General features: G+C 41.9%; 1 protein-coding gene across 1 annotated transcript in view; it reads right to left on the reverse strand.

Annotated features, from left to right (window-relative positions):
* The window catches only part of LOC122812280 (venom factor-like), a 2,973,268-nt gene that overhangs the window by 2,404,638 nt on the left and 549,562 nt on the right, over positions 1 to 19,068 (reverse strand). The gene's annotated exons all lie outside the window — the stretch shown is intronic.

A 19,068-nucleotide genomic window follows, 5' to 3' on the forward strand; every position in this document is an offset into this window, starting at 1 on the left:
AACATTTTATCTAGCTCAGCTTTAACTCTGTTCTACATGGCTACTGGAACTTTTCTGGTTGCCTGGAAACTGGGCTGATATTTGGTCTAACTTCACGGAGTACACAACTGGAAGCTCACCTAATTTGTCTTCAAAGAGATCAGCATAGGTAAAAAAATATACTGGATGAAATTATAATAGTGGTGTTTCAAGCTAACATGGTGAACTTCCTTGTTAAATGAAGGCAGCCCCATTTGCAAACTGTCTCTGAGCACTAATAATGACTGAACATGCCTGTTGACCACATAAAATAATAAGTTGTGCCGTCTCCCAGCAGAATAACATGAAAGCACTACTGATCCTTCGGTTTGACTCTCTTCACCACCATATGCAACAAGTTTTGCACACTTTGCCAAATCAAGCCTTTCACCAGCATATACTCTAGCAAATGTTTCTGCAGACCTAACATTGCACTTTGAGTCAACTTTGAGCTCTATGAGTTTGACAGTTATCCAAAGAGTACAAAATACTTCATTTTTGGCCCATAAATCAACTGCATTGACTGTTTCATAAAGCACTGACAACACCAGCAACACAAAAAGAATGAGGTCTTGAGTCGTGGCTTTCTAATTGATCAGTTTGTTTCTTGAAATGATCCTTTTAAATAAAAGAATATGTGGTTTTTTATTTACAAAATCATTTGAAATTATTCCACTTGTTACATTTATGGCATTGCTGACCAAAAGCTAAGCATTTTTCTCTTTTAGATTCATGCCTTCTACCACAATTGCAACAGTTAGCAATGAAATTAAGTAATGGCCTTGTTCACCCCATATGCTTATTTGCTGACTCACTCTTATGCTTCACTGAGGCTGTGCAAACTCTGGAATTTCCTAGAAAGCTCTGGGGTTTACCAGTGAGTGCTGCAGGGGCTACAGTAGCTGCCATGTGCTTGGGCCTGTTTCTCTTAACCACATGCTGCATGCTATCAATGTGAGGCTTAGAAGTTACTGGAAACATGCATTTTTCATTTGTAAGCATATTGGTGTGCTTCTTTGTAAGCTCATATATCTGACAAATCTCAATGGCCTTATTCAAAGTTAAATCTTTGTCACAAAGCAAAATATTTTTCACAGCATCATCTTTAATACCACACACATCTACCCTTTATCAGCTCATTTTTTAAATCACCAAATCTGTACATTTTAGCTTTATTCCTCATGTCAGTTATATATGCTGCAAAACTTTCACCAGGCTTTTGATCCCTTATGTAAAATAAGTGCATCTTCATAGTAATGTTAGTCTGGGGGTTACACAGTTCTCTAAATTTATGTTTTAAGCACTCAGGGTCCTTCCTTCACTCAGCTGGTACAACAATATGATGATTTTCCCCTCTTCTGCAAAGATAGCTGGTGCATATATACATGAAAGTTCCCTTTCTATGGCTTCTGACCCATCTAAATTAAGCAGAATAAATGGCTTTGTATGGTCATCTTTATCTGAAAATGCAGCCTGTATGAAAATATTGTACTGTTGCTCAAACACTCTATAGTTCTCTGCAATATTATTATCAAACACAAGTGGCCCTGGTATTTGACATCCAACTGCCATCTCCAGTAAGTATGCTCAAACACACTGCAAATATGTCCCTTTTTGCAATTATATACGAACAAACTGCTTCGCGAAATTGTGATAACATTCAAATGCACAGTAAACTCTTTGAAGTGCTTTACTTTGTGAAATATGCTCTGAAATAGCTGTATTTTGTGAAATAACTGTGCTGTAATACTGCACAAACATGCAAACACTTCATACACTTCAGGCAACTTGGACAGCCTCAGTAAATAGTTTCTCATATTGTATTTGTTTTATGCAATTAAGACTTTACTTCAAACATTTTCCATAGTAATTTGACTATTTCTATCAATGTCAGACATTTCAACTTATTTTAATATCATTTAGAGTGTTCTGTATGCTTTGTTTCATATTTAGCAAATAAGAAATGGTTTGAGCAGAAATAGTTTGAGCAAGTTTTAATATTTGAAATTCTCTTCTAACCTGTTTTGCGAATTAAATGTGCAGTAAGGAAATTTCACTGCTGTATATACCAGCAAGTGCAGCTAGATGCCTCCTGAATTCAAAGTGGAGAAAAAAGAAGTTATGCACTCACCATAACGTTCCATCTGAGTAGTTAGACTTCATTTGTCAGCAACCTGTGGTTTCCGAATCCGATATGGATCCAAGCCAGCAGCTTACCAAGCTAAAGATCTGAGCTCCAAGTTCCTCCCCCTTACCCACAGTACACTGCAACCTCCTTCCAATCCTCAGATTGAGGTTGACACCTAACAATGTGACACACAACAACCTAAGCCAAAAAGACCTGACCCGAACTCATACAACAGGCTCGTCAAATTCAGGACATCGAGCCCAAACAGAGGAATAACCATCAAGGTCAGGGGGAAGGTTGCTGACAAATGAAGTCTAACTACTCAGATGGAACATTATGGTGAGTACATAACTTCTTTACCTGAAGTAGTTAACTTCATTTGATCATCAACCTATGGGACAGAGTCCTCAGCTACCCGAAGTCTTGGGAGGCCCTTAAGGAAGAATATTCCGGAGCACTGCAGAGCCAAAGGAAGCCCTTTCTCTAGACACCAAATCTAGCTTATAATGAGTAATGAAAGTGTGAGAGGAGGCCCAGGTAGCTGCTGAGCAGATATCGTCCAGGGAAACTCTAGACCAGAATGCAGCAGAAGTAGTCATAGAATGGGTGGAGTGAGCATGAACCCCTTCTGGTGCTGGTAATCCAAGTTCTTTATATGCTTGTAAAATACAAAGCAAAATCCACTTAGTGATAGTCACTTTTGAAACTGATTTTCCCAAAAAGGGTTTAGCAAAGGAAACAAAAAGCTGGTCAGATTTACGGAAGGGTTTGGACCTATGCAAATAAAAATGTAACTGCCTGAGCACATCCAGCAAATGAAGTTTATATTCCCCTTTATTTTGAAAATTAGGGAAAAATACAGGCAAATTAATAGACTGATTAATATTTGACTCCAAAGCAACTTTAGGAAGAAAAGACGGGTTAGTCCTGAGAGATACCCTATCCTTGTGAAAAACTAGGTATGGGGTTTTCACACACAGCGCTTGAAACTCCAACACTCTCCTGGCTGAAGTAATAGCCACCAGGAAGTCTGTCTTCCATGACAAGAATTTCAAGTCAACTGATGCTGCGGGCTGGAACGGGGGCACAACTAAAGCCCGAAGAACCAAAGTCAAACCCACGGCGAGGAAGGATTCTTAATAGGAGGCCTCAGAAAAAACGTACCTTTCAAAAAAGTCTTGCAAATTCTGGCAGCAGCTAGGGAGGCTGAATTTTCCCCTACATGAAAATGGGAAATAGCCACCAGCTGGACTTTCACTGTGGAAGAGCTGGCCCCTTGCTGGAAAATATGAGACAAAAAATCTAACACCGCTGGAACTGGAGCGGTAAAGGGATCCAGATCTCTCTGCAAAGCCCAAATGGAAAAATGTTTCCACTTACTACTGTAAACTTTTCTGGTAGAGGACTTATGTGCCGCTACCAGGATGGATTTAACTGGGGAAGAGATACTGGGAGTCCTAACAACTAAGGGAACTGGAGCAACCAAGCTGTGAGCTTGAGTTTGTCCAGATTCGGAGGAAGAATTCCCAAGGGATGACAAATAAGATCCGGAATGGGATCCAAGATCCAGGGCGGAGCTAGGAGATGAGACCGCAGGCAAGGGAACCAAACTTGACGAGGCCAGAATGGGGCTATGAGGATAACTCTGCTCCCCAACCAATGAGCTTTCTGTAAGAATTTTGTCATGAGTGGAAGCAGGGGATATGCATAAAGAAGATCAGGTGGCCAAGCATGGGCAAGAGCATCTCTGGGGCCTTCCCCCGTTGGGGGAATTAGAGTTAAAAACTCACTGCCCTTCACGTTGGATGGCGATGGGAAGAGATCGCAGCAAGGCTGACCCCACCTGAGGAAGATCTGTTCTGCTACATAAGGGTTCAGAGACCACTTGTAAGGCGAAAGGATAGTTTTGCTCAATTTGTCTGCCAAGATGTTGGACCAACCCGGGATGTGCTTTGCCATCAGAAAGCAGATGGTGGAGCTCACCCATTCCCACACTCGCATGGCCTCTCGACAAAGTGGATAAGACCTGGTTCCCCCCTGTTTGTTGATGTACCAGACCACTGACATATTGTCTGACTGGATTGCAATAGTTCCCAGAGGAAGGGAGGTATGAAGGGCCTGCAATGCTAAAAGGACTGCTCTCATCTCTAGAAAGTTTATATGCAGAACGGTCTCGCTCTGAGTCCATGTGCCTTGGACAGTCATGCCCGAACAGTGCCCTCCCCCACGCTAAGTGGGAGGTGTCCATGGTCACCATGGCTTGGGGCAGAGATGCAACAAAGGGGCGTCCTTCTCTCAATTCCTGGGATTGAAGCCACTACCTGAGAGAATTTTTGCACACTTTGCTCAGAGGAATCGGAAAGTCTAGTGACTGATGTGGTAGAGACCAGTGAACTTGTAACGTCCATTGTAACACTCTCAAATGCAGACGTGCACAAGGAATCAGATTTATAGCTGCTGCCATGGACCCTAGGGCTCTCAGGACTAACTCCACTGGGGGTGCAGAAGACTGAAGGAGCCCCAGTATATGAAGGGCCAGGCTGTGAAGTCTGTCTGGAGTCAAAAATATCCTGGACTGAAGAGAGTCTATTCTTGTCCCTATGAAGTCTAGAATTTGAACAGGTTGGAGGGAAGACTTCTTTAGATTTATTGTGATTCCCAGCCGGGTTGACAACTGAAGAAAGAAATCTCTGGCTAGTACAAGTTGATGCCTGGTGGAGGCAGTGAGAAGCCAGTTGTCCAGGTACAGAAAGACCTGAATGCCCTGAAGCCTCAGGTGGGCCGCTACAACTGCCACAACCTTTGTAAACACCCTGGGAGCTGTGGTGAGACCGAAGGGTAGGACCCTGAACTGGTAATGACGGTCTCCTAGCTGAAAGTGGAGGAACCTCCTGGATCGCTCGTCCATCAGAATATGGTAATATGCATCTTTGAGGTCTATCGAGCACATCCAGTCTTCCTCCTGCAAGAAGGACAGGATGGATTGTAGAGTGACCATTCGGATCTTTTCCTTGGCAACAGACAGGTTTATTGAGGATAGGTCGAGAATTGGCCTTAAATCCTCTGTCTTTTTTGGCACCAAAAAGAACTTCGAATAGATGCCTGATCTGGACTGGTCTGGGGGCACTTGCTGGATTACTCTTTCTTCTAGCAGCTTTCTTATCTCCAAAGTTGCCTCTGGGCCGGAATCCACCTTGTCCCCTCTGCCTCTGGAGGAGAAGGAGTCCTGAGCTTAGATTTCCGGAACCACGGCTTATTTTGCTCTCGCTGGTTCCTGAAGAAGGGCCTTTGAGGGTTAAAGAAGGTGATCCCAATGGCTGACAGCGATTTCCCATCCTTATCACTCTGGACAAGCGTGTCTTGGACGGTCTTCCTGAACACGGTTGAACCGTCAAAGAGACGTTAGCGAAGGACGCCCTGAAAGGTTCTGAAAAATCGCAAAGCCAGGGCCAGACATGACACCTCATAGCAATACCGGATCAGGCTGCGGCTCCCTCGGTGGCGTGAGACAGTAAATGCATGGACGTATTTGACACAGACTTGAGAGTGGCCATACAAGCCGAGAATGTCTGTTTATCCTCGGCTAAAATGGACTCCGGGGGAGACTCAGCGTACTCTTTAACAAGGTCATGCTGCAGTCTAATTACATGGACCATGTAATTAAGGGCCCTTATAGCAAAGGTAGCTGAAGTAAAAGTCCGCTTTCCAAGATGATCCATCACCCTGGACTCCTTGTCTGGGGGATGGACTAAGGAACTTTCCTGGGCGAGTTCCTTTTTGGTGGCCACTGCCACCACCATGGCATCAACTGGGGAACCCTTACTCCAAGTGGCTTTGTCCGCAGGAGGGCTCAATACCTTGTCGGGCCATTTGGGTATTGGCTCTACAGTGTCCAGTTCCTTCCAGGCTCTGCTGGTAATAAGGTTCACCAGAGGGTCGGCCGGGGAGGACACCCAAGAGGTAGATGGGCCTATGTTGAATGCCTCCAGAAATACCGACTCGTCTGAGGAAGGTTTTTGGGCGGACCAACCCCCCCTCTGGCAAAAAATTTCCATTATGTCCCCGAAGGAAATGTCTTTGGGGGGTGATCTGGGGGAACATTCCCCTTCCTCCAAGTTGGTATTTCCAGTGAGGGACTCAGGGGAGTCCATGTGCCTCCTTTTGCACTGGCATTTGTGAGGGGCAAGGGGGTCTCTTCGGGGAGGGCTCGCAAACCGTCTCGTATTCCTCAAGGGGAACTGTCTGGGGCATATCAGACACAAGCTGTCCCTGGGAGGACTGGATGATGGAAGACAAACTCAGTTGTGAGGGAGCAGGAGCAGACTCCAAGGAAAGAGTGATCTCGATCCTCCAGCGAGAACCCTCTCCATAATGTCGTAAGATGAAGGGGAACTGGCTTCCCTGAGGCTGATGGTGTGGGTAGCCGCACCCCTCGGATCCGGTGAGGGGATCAGAGCCGAGGCTGGCACAGCCATTCCCAAGGAGACAGTATGCCCTGACCACAACAGGGCCGATGACACACTCATCACCTCAGATCCGACGCCCAGATCTCGGCTCTGAAAGCTCGGATCCCTTGAGGGCATGGCCAGCATTGAGGTAGGAGGTACCATTGGTGTCAATCCCCTGACTCCGGGGCTCCTAAGATCCATAGACTCTGAAACCCAAGGGTGGATCAGAGAAGGAGCTATCGGGGCAAATGTGGGAGCCGAACTACCCGCTCTGGCTGGGGGTATCCAGCAACACTCCCATCTGCAATTGAGTTTGCAGGAACCTTCTCATCATCCAGTCCATATCAGCTTCAGAGAGGCTCCAAGTAGATCTCGAGGACGCCAATGACACCGGCCGGGAGGGCCAATGCGAGGATGACCTCAAAGCGGGCCAAGCCTTCTCTTCTGGCTCCGGGGAGAATCGTGGAGAATGAAGCCGAGGCGAAGATGGCCTTACAACTTTTTCTGGGGTCAATATCACATTAGCGGAAGGGGCTGATGGATCCAAGTCGGCTTGCCTCTTGCGAACCTTCTCCCTGTCTCTGTCTCCCTCTTTTTCTCTATCTTTTTCTCTCTCTTTATGTTTGTCTTTCTTGGCCTCTCTCTCTCTCTCTGTTTAGAGGTGGGAGTGTGAGTCTCAGACAGGGGAGGAGTGCTGGAAGGCTAAACAGTCACAGCCGTGAATGAAGATGAAGTTGCAGAAGAAGTAGCTGACTCTGCAGGTAAAAGACCCACAAGAATCAGCTTGGTCCTGCGATCCCACAGGGCCTGGGGGTTAAAAGCTGCACAAAATTTGCAGCCCAGTGTCAGATGAGGCATCCCCAAACACACTACGCACAGAGTGTGACCATCGGCCTGGCGACAGCTTATGGCCACACTCTGTGCATTTAGAGAAAGTCAGTTTCTGACTTTCTGACATGACTAACTTAGACAAGCTAAGTAAGAAGCACACACACACACACACACACACACACACACACACACACACACACACACACACACACACACACACACATGCTAAGGGCAGGAAGGGGAGGCCTACACAGACAGAAAGTTTAGCAACTTTCTACACCACTACAATCACTATTTTCTAAATGCAAAAACCCGGGGAGAATAAGGATAGGGTTATTAACTGTTTAGCACTCAAAAAGGCACACACAGACTGAAAGTTAGATGAAAGCCTAACAAACCTGCCTGGAGCTCAAAAATCCCATGCTACCAAAGTTGTGGCAAATGAGATCTGAGGATTGGAAGGAGGTTGCAGTATAGTATGGATAAGAGGAGCTTGGAGCTCGGATCTTTAGCTTGGTAAGCTGCCGGCTCGGATCCATATCGGATCCGGAACCCACAGGTTGATGATCAAATGAAGTTAATTACTTCAGATCTGGAGTTCTTTCTGGCCGTTAGTTGTTTCAACCATGCCTCTTCTGATACCATGTTCTTTAGACATGCCACTTCTGACACCATGTCGCTGGTCCCTTGTATATTGAAGACAAAGCAGGTGGGGTAGTTCTTTTAAAATGCTTTATTACACAGACATACATAAGGATAAATAGCAGCTTCATTAGATATAAGCAAACTGATTAACAGACAGAGCTTACATAAATGTATGCTTACATCTCAACAGCTAACTTCAGAGTGGCACTCTGACTTGCATGTTCTCAGTACTCATACACTTGTACAAGCCCCGAGGAGGTTTCTTACAGAGATTTACACAATGATCTACAAGATATGTTTCAAGACAAATGAATTGATGACTGCAACCATCATCCCAGCACCGTGTTGAAATAGTGGCACTCAAAATGCAGAATGCTGACAAGCTGAAAAAAAAAAAAGACCAAATACCCAGGAGAAGAGTGAATCTTGAATATTACGCTTCTCCTTTAAATTTTTTGCAAGGGGCAAGCCCCCATGCACCACCTGGTTCGGGGACAAGCCTCCCACACACACCTAATTTATATATTAATATATATGGGTACGTGTCACTTCACCTAAAACCCATTTCACCTAAACTCATTTCACTGAGACCAAATCACCTAAGGTTCATTTCACCTAAAACTCATTTCACCTAAAACTCATTTCACTGACAAGTAGTACAAAAAGGCAAGTCAAAGGTATATGTCCTTTCCCCCACTGTAGTGCAATCCTGGTTTAGTATATATATTAAGGGGGGCAGCCCCCCACATTGGGGGGTGTAGGGGCGTCACCCCCCCACCTAGTTTGCTTTTACCTAATAATGTAAAACAAAACCAGACACCGCCCTTAATATATATATTAACTCCAGGATTGTACTACAGTGGGGAAAATGACATATACCTTTCACTTGCCTTTTTGTACTGCTTGTCGGTGAAATGAGTTTTAGATGAAATGAGTTTTAGGTGAAATGAACTTTAGGTGATTTGGTCTCAGTGAAATGAGTTTAGGTGAAATAGGTTTTAGGTGAAGTAACACATACCCATATATATATATATATATATATATATATATATATATATATATATATAATATGCTACAACCCTGAAATTGCCATACCTCAGAGAAAAAGGAGTATTCCATAAAATGGTCATCTCAGACTTTAGTACATGTGAGTTCATTTTTTCAGCCATTCCACCCCCATGTTTCAGAATTCACTCTAGCAAGTCCCGAAATTTCATACAGTTACCATCATTCACCTTCACATGGGCAGGCCATTGTCAGATCCAGATCAGGTCACACTGAACCTCTCTATCTTATTTTGAACTTCTTCAAACTGTGTATTTTACTTGTATTTATTGGATATATAATGACTAGTTACCAAACACAGCAATGTGCTTAATTCTTAGACTATTGCATTTATCTTGTTAACGTATAACTTCTATTTTATTTGTATAACTTTTACTTTATTTGTAAATCTGTATTCCACTTCTTGTAACTCATATAATTCCATAGTTCTGTATATTTTTGTTATTTGTTTAAACTTTGCATACCTCTGTAATTTGGAACTTTTCTCCCTGGGCCACACTGAAAATGGGCTCTTTTTGACCTAGTCAGATCATCCCAGTAAACAAATATCAAATAAATAAATAAATAACTACAGACCCACAAGTCTGACTAGTCTTACATGCAAAAATAGAAAGAGTTATCATGGAAATGATAAACAATGACTGAGGTAACGTAACTTCATATACTGTATCAAACAACATTATTGTCTGGTATGGAAATTGCTCTCAAGCTGATCGGTAGGCACTGGATAAGATCATTAAATAAGCCACAAAAATCATTGGCTCCAATCTTCAATCCCTACAGGACATATATTCAAACAGATGTTATGGTAGAGTCCGAAAACTACTGAGGGATATACACCATCTGGCCTATGGACTGTTCAAAACTCCTGCCAACAAGGAAGCGCTACAGAAACATTAGATGCAGGACATCCAAATTCCATAACAGCTTCTTCCCACGTGCTATCCGACTGCTGAACAACAAACCCATACCCTAACCCGCTAAATGGGTAAACAAACATTATTTATGTGCAACATATCATTGTTATTTACATAACTCTCTACGTAGCTCACTTTACAAATTTCTATCTGCACTATGAAAACTGTATACCATAAGGTTTTTTTTTTTTAACATGCGCATCTTTCTTTAGAGTACTGTTTGTTATATATACTTATATCTCTACTAAGTCTGCTCCCATTGTTGTATTGCTTTTGTTTCTGCTGTAAAAACTTTCAAATTTTTATCTATTTCCACTGTATTTATTTTTAGTATCTTATTTTAATTTCTATTTTCAGTATTTTTAAATTATTATTAATCTTCCTTCTGTAAACTATAATTCTTATGGTATGAGCCTTAGTATCGATACTGCATGCAGTGACATGCACTTTTTCCTCTGTGTTGATCTGTATGACAATAAAGTTTACTTTGACTTGTATCCAACCCATTTTGGTTTTGTCAGAGGCAGGTCCTGCCAACTCAGTCTGGTGGATTTCATCAAAAAAGTTACAGAAGAGATGGATGGGGGAAAATAGTTTGCAGGTGACTGCAAATTGGCTACAGTTGTAGAAGCCCCCAGTGACAGAAATGCCCTCCAAAGGCCTGACACCATTGCATAACTGGTACATGAGCCACAGTGCCAAGAAATGTATAAGAGTATCTTTGGAAGCTAGCCATCCCTGGAAGGTATCAAATTACAACACCTCCATGAGAATAAACTCAGCGGTCAGGGATTTGGTAACATGCATAGACAGTATCCTCTCCTTTGATCATCAGGTGCATATGGTGGTAAGGAAGTTGTCTTATGTTGTTTAACTTAATAAGAAAGGATATGGCATCTAGGCCCAATGATGTCATCTTTCCACTGTACTCAGCCCTTGTCAGACCAATCACTGAATACAATGCCCATTCAGTATGTACCTGACCAGACATACTGGTGCATCCACAGAAGTTTCTTACAAATAAAAAATACTGGGCATAAACAACATGTCCTTTGCAGACAACCTCAAAGCCTTGTCTCTTTATTCAATACCCAAAAGGCTGCTGAAGGGTTATCTGTGTTTGGCCTACAAAGCATTCTCTGATCCCTTGCTGATGGACCTTTTGCACATTTGCAAATTAAACAGCACCAGAATCACCAAGTTTAAGGACCTAAATGTCCACTGATACATAAACAGGAAATGCTGGACACTACCCCTTCACTGGAAAAAGGCTTCTTATCCATGTCAAGCAGACCTCTTCCCTAACACAAATGAAGTATAATTTGGACCATTGGCTGGGAAATCACAAATTCACCCCTGGTCTGGTACTCATGTCTCTAATAAAGAGATGTAGCCTGTAAATGCTTGCCCTTGCCCAAGTCTACATATACCCTATAAACAAACTTAAGGAATTCAATCTGAAATTTACTTTTTGGAAGCATGGCTAAGGCTAAAATGGCTTCTGAGGGTTGTTAGCTTAGTAGCCACCTATGAACCTATGTTGCAAGTTTTCAACAGTCAAAAACACAGTCTGCTATTGATATTTGTCCTAGCTTTTATTACAAGTTATGCAATGAATGCAGTATTGTTTGGGTTAATGAAAATTAATGCACATGTGAGATCATCAGAAACTTAGTCAGCGGTAAACTCATTCTAAAATGTACTATCAGAACAGGCACTAGATGATGACTCTATTATTTTTCTGTTCTTTAGAGTGTATGTGTTATGACTAGAAAGAATAGCCCAGAAAGCGCCACCTAAGCTAGTTAGTGCTTGGTTTCATTTGAAGTTAGTATTTACAGTCTGCCGTGTTAGATTTGCCTTTATGTAATATCAGTAGCTGTTGATTTAATTCTGGATAATAAAGATTCTTGCCACAAATTATTTTTTTATCTTAATGATTTACTGATGATACACAGTGTTATGGAACTCTTTAACACTGACAGAGTTACACAGATATAAAAAGAAAATAGCATGTTATCTCATCTGCCTCTAAAATTTATTAAGCAGACAGCATATGAACAGGGATGTGGCAAGATAGAAGGAAAAAGGGATCCCGCATATTTCCTAATTAGCCTATAGGATAGACCTTAAGCAATTCTGATGGAGAGATGACTGGAAGTTAAGTAATCCAAGACAGGTGGACCTTTGTCAACGAATGTTTGCATAATGGGCAGTAGGTAACAATTAAATCGCTGGTACCACTTTCAGTTTTATTTATTTTTCAGATGCAAATATAGTGGGCATATTTTATTTTTTTCTCTGCAATGACTGGGAAAATTCTTATAGGGATTTTTCCCTGGAGATTTGAACCCAGTAATATTTTTGTTTGTCTTAGAAGGCATCAATGGAAACTATACAGTTTAATACAGCAGGCTGTAAAGTAATATCTACAATGCGGATGGCAGGAATTTTTAATACAGAAAGAAAGAAAGACTGCACAAATAGACTGATGAATGTGAATTCTCTGAGTTCTCTATTATCATGTTTTACACAGACAGGACCTTTTTGCCATTATGTCTGTTATGGCAAGAAGCTTTCAAAGTTTGACTTTTGCAGCACAGTGTTTGTCATGACTTGAAATATGTATTTCTAAAAGTCTTAAACCAGTAGCACATGTAACTTTGTCACACATTCTTTTTTGTTCTGAGTTACCTGAGAGGAATGGACAAGAGATTAAATAACTTTGAGTTTTCAGTTAAAAAAAATAATCCAGACATTCAGTTTGCTGAAAAACTGTGTCATGTGACTGTACATAGAAAAGAAGCTTCTAAAACACTGAGCTGTCTGTGAAATACAATTACAGAAAAGAATCATGTGCTGGGCATTTAAAAATAGAAAAATAATCTACTTCATCTTTTTTATGCAGACTGTTCCAAGGACTATGCATTGACATTTCTTCAGCAGTAAGTACATAGTGCATTCCACTAGCTTCCTGCTTGCATGCCATAAATTCAGGTACTCCTGACAGAGATATTAATGACTGGTTTGTTCAGCAAACAGAGACAGAGAGAAAGAGAAAGAATGAGAGAGGCAGTCACACTAAACAGAATGTTTATGCAAATGCTGCATTACACTATTGGTAGAGCTTCTATGCCCTCACTGTCACCACAGTGACACTCTGACCATTAGGCTGCATGCTCAGCCAGAAAGAGAGAAAAATTATGTTTGTGGTGTCTGTGCTTCACAGAAGGAGGGACTTTGATTTTAATAACCTTTTTTCTTTTCACAGATTCTAATTCATTATGAGTTATCTAGATAGGTTGAATTGTAAATTCTAACCTGACAGTTTAATAATTTCAGCAATGCTTATATATATAAGAAAAACATGACTTTCCAGCATAAAGTTCTTAACAGTACTTTTTGGGGTATTTTCGTTATGATCTTTACAAATTTGAGCAAGGGTGGTACTGGGTTTGATTCTCTCACCCATCAATTACATGCTGGGTGACGTTAAGCAAGTCACTTAACCAGACATTGTTTAGGGGCAAATGGGAATTTGGGCTAGGCACCTTAATTGTCCCCTGGACTGCAAGTCTAGGAAATACCTATGAGCCTGTGATTAGATATAAGATGCATACATGTATGTACAAACATAGACATACAGGACTTTTGTAGGGTCTTTCTGAGTATATGAGTATAACTTGCTCCCTACCCCATGCATTGAGAGAAACAATCTAAAGTTTATGCACATATGATATGGGGTTTATTTTATATAGCATTTTAATTCTAAATGCTTCATGAATGGAAGGTAATTCACTTGTACAAGTTAATGTCCTTTAATGAGATTTGAACCTCAGAATTTAATTGCAGGAATGTACATACACAAAACTGTTAGAATCATACTTAGCAGAGATTGAGGTTTTCTTGAAAGCATGATTTATAACGGTGTGGGAAAATAGTAAATCAAAACATTCTATCTTCTTGGAACATGCAATGAAGAGGAAGAAATGCTGTTTTAATTGATGTACAAAGGACCCATGAGTATCAATAAACATTGGTTTGAATGTATTTATTGCACATTCACTGAAGACAAAAATGAGAATATTCTGATTTTGGAGAGGCAAAATTCCAACATAGTGTAATTTATAGTTTGGAAAAATAAATAATTAGATTATGGGTTACCAAAATTTTTAATGGAACATTCTAGCTTAAGCTGTATGAGTAGATTACCATAGCTTAAAACATCAGGGAGGTGGAAGGGAAAGAGTCTGGGAGCCCTTGGAGAAGAGTGCTTGGAAAGCCTGACCTAGACCCAGAAAAGGAATCTAGTTTATAGTGCTTTGTAAACGTTTGCACGCAGGAACAAGTTTGCTGCTTCTAGAATACTTCTAGACTCCAGCCATTTCCAAAAATCCATAAATGAAGCCAACGCCCTGGTAGAGTGTGCCTTGACTTTGTCTGGAATCATTTTGTTGTGGTGGGAATAACAAAAGGTACTAGCCTGAGGCAAACATTTGGAAATAGTCTGCATTGATACAAGTCGTGCCTTCTTCTTGTCATCTTCACAAGAAATGAGCAACTGATATGTAGCTCTGAAAAGATTTTTTTTCTGTCAAGATAGTACCTGAGTTGTCTGTGGATGTCCAAAGTATGACGTGTCCTTTTTCTCTCATGTTTGGTTTCATGAAAGAGCACACAGAGATGGATGATCTGGCACGCAGATACCAAATTAGGCCCAAAAGAAGGATTACTTCTGAACAAAACATTGTTTCTCATGTCCAGGGATGTTGATGTTGGGAACTCACAAATTTAAGGTACCTCTGAATTTTTCTTATGCGGAGTCTTGCTAGAGGAATAAGATTCAAAGAAGCCAAGAGTCCTAAAATCATGAGAAATTCCCTGGCTGAGAGAATAGCTTGAGTAAAAAAAATCATGACTAGATTAAGATATAGATCTTTATCATGTAGAGAACTTCTCTGAACTGAGGTATTAAGGAAACACCCCCAAAACAATCCTGTGAGAAGTCAAAAAAGACCTTTGTTATGTTCTCCTGGAACCTCAGGCTGTGTACGAGATCCCTCACCCAAGAGAGAAATTCCTGACACTTTGGAAAAGATTCTGCAAAGATATGCAAGTCATCTAAATAAGGACAAATGTGACTATGTTGTAGTCTTCAGTATAACAGGAGCTAGATACTTTGTGAATAACCCTTCTCCTAACAGCAGAGGAGAGGCCACATCTATCTCCCCTGAGACAGCAGATGTTGAATGACAGGAGGAAAAAGAATGTTTTGTCTCACAGATGAGTGGAAATCCCTCGTAAAGAGGATGAACACCCACTGCCAACTGTAACCTTGATGGATTGCATTCGGAACACATTTGTATGAAACTACCTGTTGCCAAAGGGCGAAACAATCCTTCCAGAAAGTCTGAATCTTTAAGTGTTTGCCAGGGTGAGAAGGGGAGAAAAGTTTTCTGGATAGTCATTCAGACGTATTACACTGTTCTTTGTTCTTGGGGGAGGGTCCTACTTTCTATCTGGAACCTCCATGCCATTGCATTTTGAATGTTTGCTTATTTTGCTTTATGAAAAATGTTGTAGGGGTAGCACTAATCCCCTCAGTAAGCCTGGAGAAGGAAGGCTGAACATCCAAGAGATTCCTTATATCAGCTTATCTCTCACATCACATTTTATGGACCCCTGCAGCAGAAGGTGCAAGAACCAACTTTCTGTCTATGGAAGAATTCAAAACCTCAGCTTTGACATCCTCTGAAAAGTTTTGATTATGTAATCAAGCACACCTGTTCATGACAGTTCTAATGACAGCTGTCCTGGAAATGGAATCATCAGAACCATAAGCAGATTTCAAATAGTGGGTTACCACATGAGACACAGAAGCAATAAGGTTAAATATAGAAGATTTTTCTTCCAAAGAGGAAACAGATCCAATACTATTCTCCATGTTCTCAAAAGAGAAACGCATGAACTTTAACATATAAGCTTGACAACTGGGAATTTTAAAAACAAGCTTTGCTGAGGAAATGCACATTATTCTCAGATATATTAAAAAAAAACTTCCAATCCCTTTCAGAAGGTGAGGGATTGGTATTACCCAGATGTTTTGCAGCAGCTGGGTTCACTAGAGCAAAAGCCACTGGATCTGATCTAGGATTACTATACAGTCTATCTACGCTCTTGGGGCAGCAGGTTGACTGTCAGACAGGTTACAAGCTTCACAAAAACATCCTTCAATTCTGAAGGACCAGAAGGATTTGGATTAAGTTTGGGAAAATCTAAATGCAATAAATCAAAAAACTTCTTCTAGGATGGTGGAGTGTCATTATATTCCCACTGAAAAAAGAAGTTATGTACTCACCATAACGTTCCATCTGAGTAGTTATACTTTATTTTCCTGCAACCTGTGGATATTCGGATCCAAATCGGATCCAAGCCGGCAACTTTTTTTCTAGCATCTGCTCTAAACTCCGAGCTCCTCCCCCTACCCATAATACACCACCATTTCCTATCTTCCCTCAGATCGAGTTTGCTGCAACTGTACACTTTAGCAACTCAAACTAAATAAACCTAACATGTTTATTCACATGAAAAGGTCAGGGGGATGGAGGGTGGGAAGGATGCAGAAAAATGAAGTATAACTACTCAGATGGAACGTTATGGTGAGTACATAACTTCTTTATCTGAAGTAGTTAACTTCGTTTTATCTGTAACCTGTGGGACAGAGTCTCCAGCTACTCAAAAATCCTGGGACGCCCTCATGGGAGGATATTCCTGAGCACCGCAGAGCCAAAGAATGCTCCCCCTCTGGAAATCAGATCTAATTTGTAATGGGAAATGAAAATATGTGAATTTGCCCAAGTTGCTGCTGCACAAATGTCATCCAAAGGAACCTTAGACCAAAAAGCAGCAGAAGTCGCCATCGACCTGGTAGAGTAAGCTTTAAACAGATGAGGAGGAGATAAACCCTTGGCTTTGTAAATATGTAAAATGCAAAGAGTGATCCATCTGGCTAAAGAAACCTTGGAAATGGCCTTTCCCAAATGAGGTTTAGAAAATGTGACGAATAATTGATCAGACTTACGGAAGGGTTGTGTTCTTTGAAGACAGAAATGAATTTGTCTATGAACATCTAACAAATGAAGTTTATATTCACCCTTGTTCTGAAAATTTGGAAAGAAGACAGGTAAATTAATTGTTTGGTTCATGTTTGATTGAGATGCTACTTTTGGTAGAAAAGAAGGATTTGTACGGAAAGAGACCCTGTCCTTATGGAAGACCAAATAAGGAGGCATGGCAGACAAAGCCTGAATCTCAGAAACCCTCCTAGCTGATGTAATAGCCACTAGGAAGGCTGTCTTCCAAGATAAAAACTTTAAATCCACTGATGCTGCAGGTTCAAAAGGAGGAGTTACTAATGACTGGAGAACCAAAGTGAGGTCCCAAGGAGGAACAGAATCTTTGATAGGAGGACGCAAAAGAAAAGTGCCTTTTAGAAAGGATTTACACAGCCTAGAAGAGGCCAGGGTGATCTTATTTTCACCAACATGAAAGTTAGAAGTGGCTGCAAGCTGTACTTTCACCGTGGAAGAACTAGTTCCTTGCTAAAAAATACCAGTCAAGAAATCCAACACCACTGGAATAGGGCCTGTAAAAGGATCCAGGTTTCTCTGAGAGGCCCACATAGAGAAATGTCTCCATTTACTGTGATAAACTTTCCTAGTGGAATCTTTAAGAGAAGCCACTAGTATAGATTTAACAGGGGATGAAAGACCGGGAGTCCTGGCAATCAAGGGAACTGGAGCAGCCAAGCTGTCAGCTTGAGACTGTCCAGATTGGGAGGGTAGGCACCCGAAGGATGAGAGATTAGATCCAAGCAGGTATCCAGAATCCACAGAGGAGCTACAAGATGAGACCAAAGGAAGGGGAACCAAACTTGACGAGGCCAGAATGGGGCAATGAGGATCACTTTGCACCGCAGTCGGCAAGCTTTCTGAAGAAACTTCAGAATGAGTGGTAATTGTGGGTAAGCATACAGTAACCCGGGGGGCCAAACATGGACTAGAGCATCTCTGGGGGCATACCCTGGTGAGGGAATCAGAACGAAGAACTAGCTGCACTTCGAGTTTGAAGGAGATGTGAAGAGATCACAGCAAGGCTGTCCCCATGCAAGGAATATCTCCTACACTACTGACTGTTTCAGAGACCACTCATACGGCAGCAGAATAGCCTGACTCAATCTGTCTGCTAAAATGTTGGAGCGTCCTGGGATGGGCATTGCGATCAGAAACTGACCGGTGGAAATTGACCACTCCCACACTCTCATGGCCTCATGACACAGAGGGTAAGTTCTGGTTCCCCCCTGCTTGTTGATGTAACAGACAACCGACATGTTGTCTGACTGAATTGCAATTGTACCTAGAGGAAAGACAGTGTGGAAGGCTTTCAACGCTAAAAGCACTGCCCTCATCTCCAAAACATTTATGTGCAACTTGGTCTCTGTCTGGGAACACGTGCCTTGGACCGTCCTTCCTGAACAATGCCCTCCCCACCTGAGTTGGGAGGCGTCTGTGGACACTGGCTTGGGCTGGAGATGACAGGAAAAGGCATCCCGCTGCAACTTCTGGTGAATGGAGCCACCAAAGGAGAGACATCCTGCAGGTGTGACTGATCCTTATCGGAAAATCCATGGAAGGTCTAGCCAAGACCATTGAACAGCTAGAGTCCACTGAAGAACCCGCATGTGAAGGCGTGCACAGGGGAGGATAGAGATCGCAGCAGCCATAGAGCCCAGGGCTCGGAGAACATCGCTCGCCTTTGGAAATCTGAGGTCCACGATTAGAGCAATGTGGTACCTGAGGTTTAAGATCCTGTCTGGCGTTAAGAAGACTTTTAGTTACAAAGTGTCTAGCCATGCCTCGATAAAATCTAAGACTTGTACAAGTTGCAAAAGGGATTTGTGAACATTGACTGTAAACCCCCGCCAATCTGCAAAAAGAAGGAAGTAGTCTCAGGCCAG

This window comes from Protopterus annectens, chromosome 9.part0 (assembly GCF_019279795.1).
Source record: "Protopterus annectens isolate FY-2018-M chromosome 9.part0, PAN1.0, whole genome shotgun sequence".
NCBI lineage: Eukaryota > Metazoa > Chordata > Ceratodontiformes > Protopteridae > Protopterus > Protopterus annectens.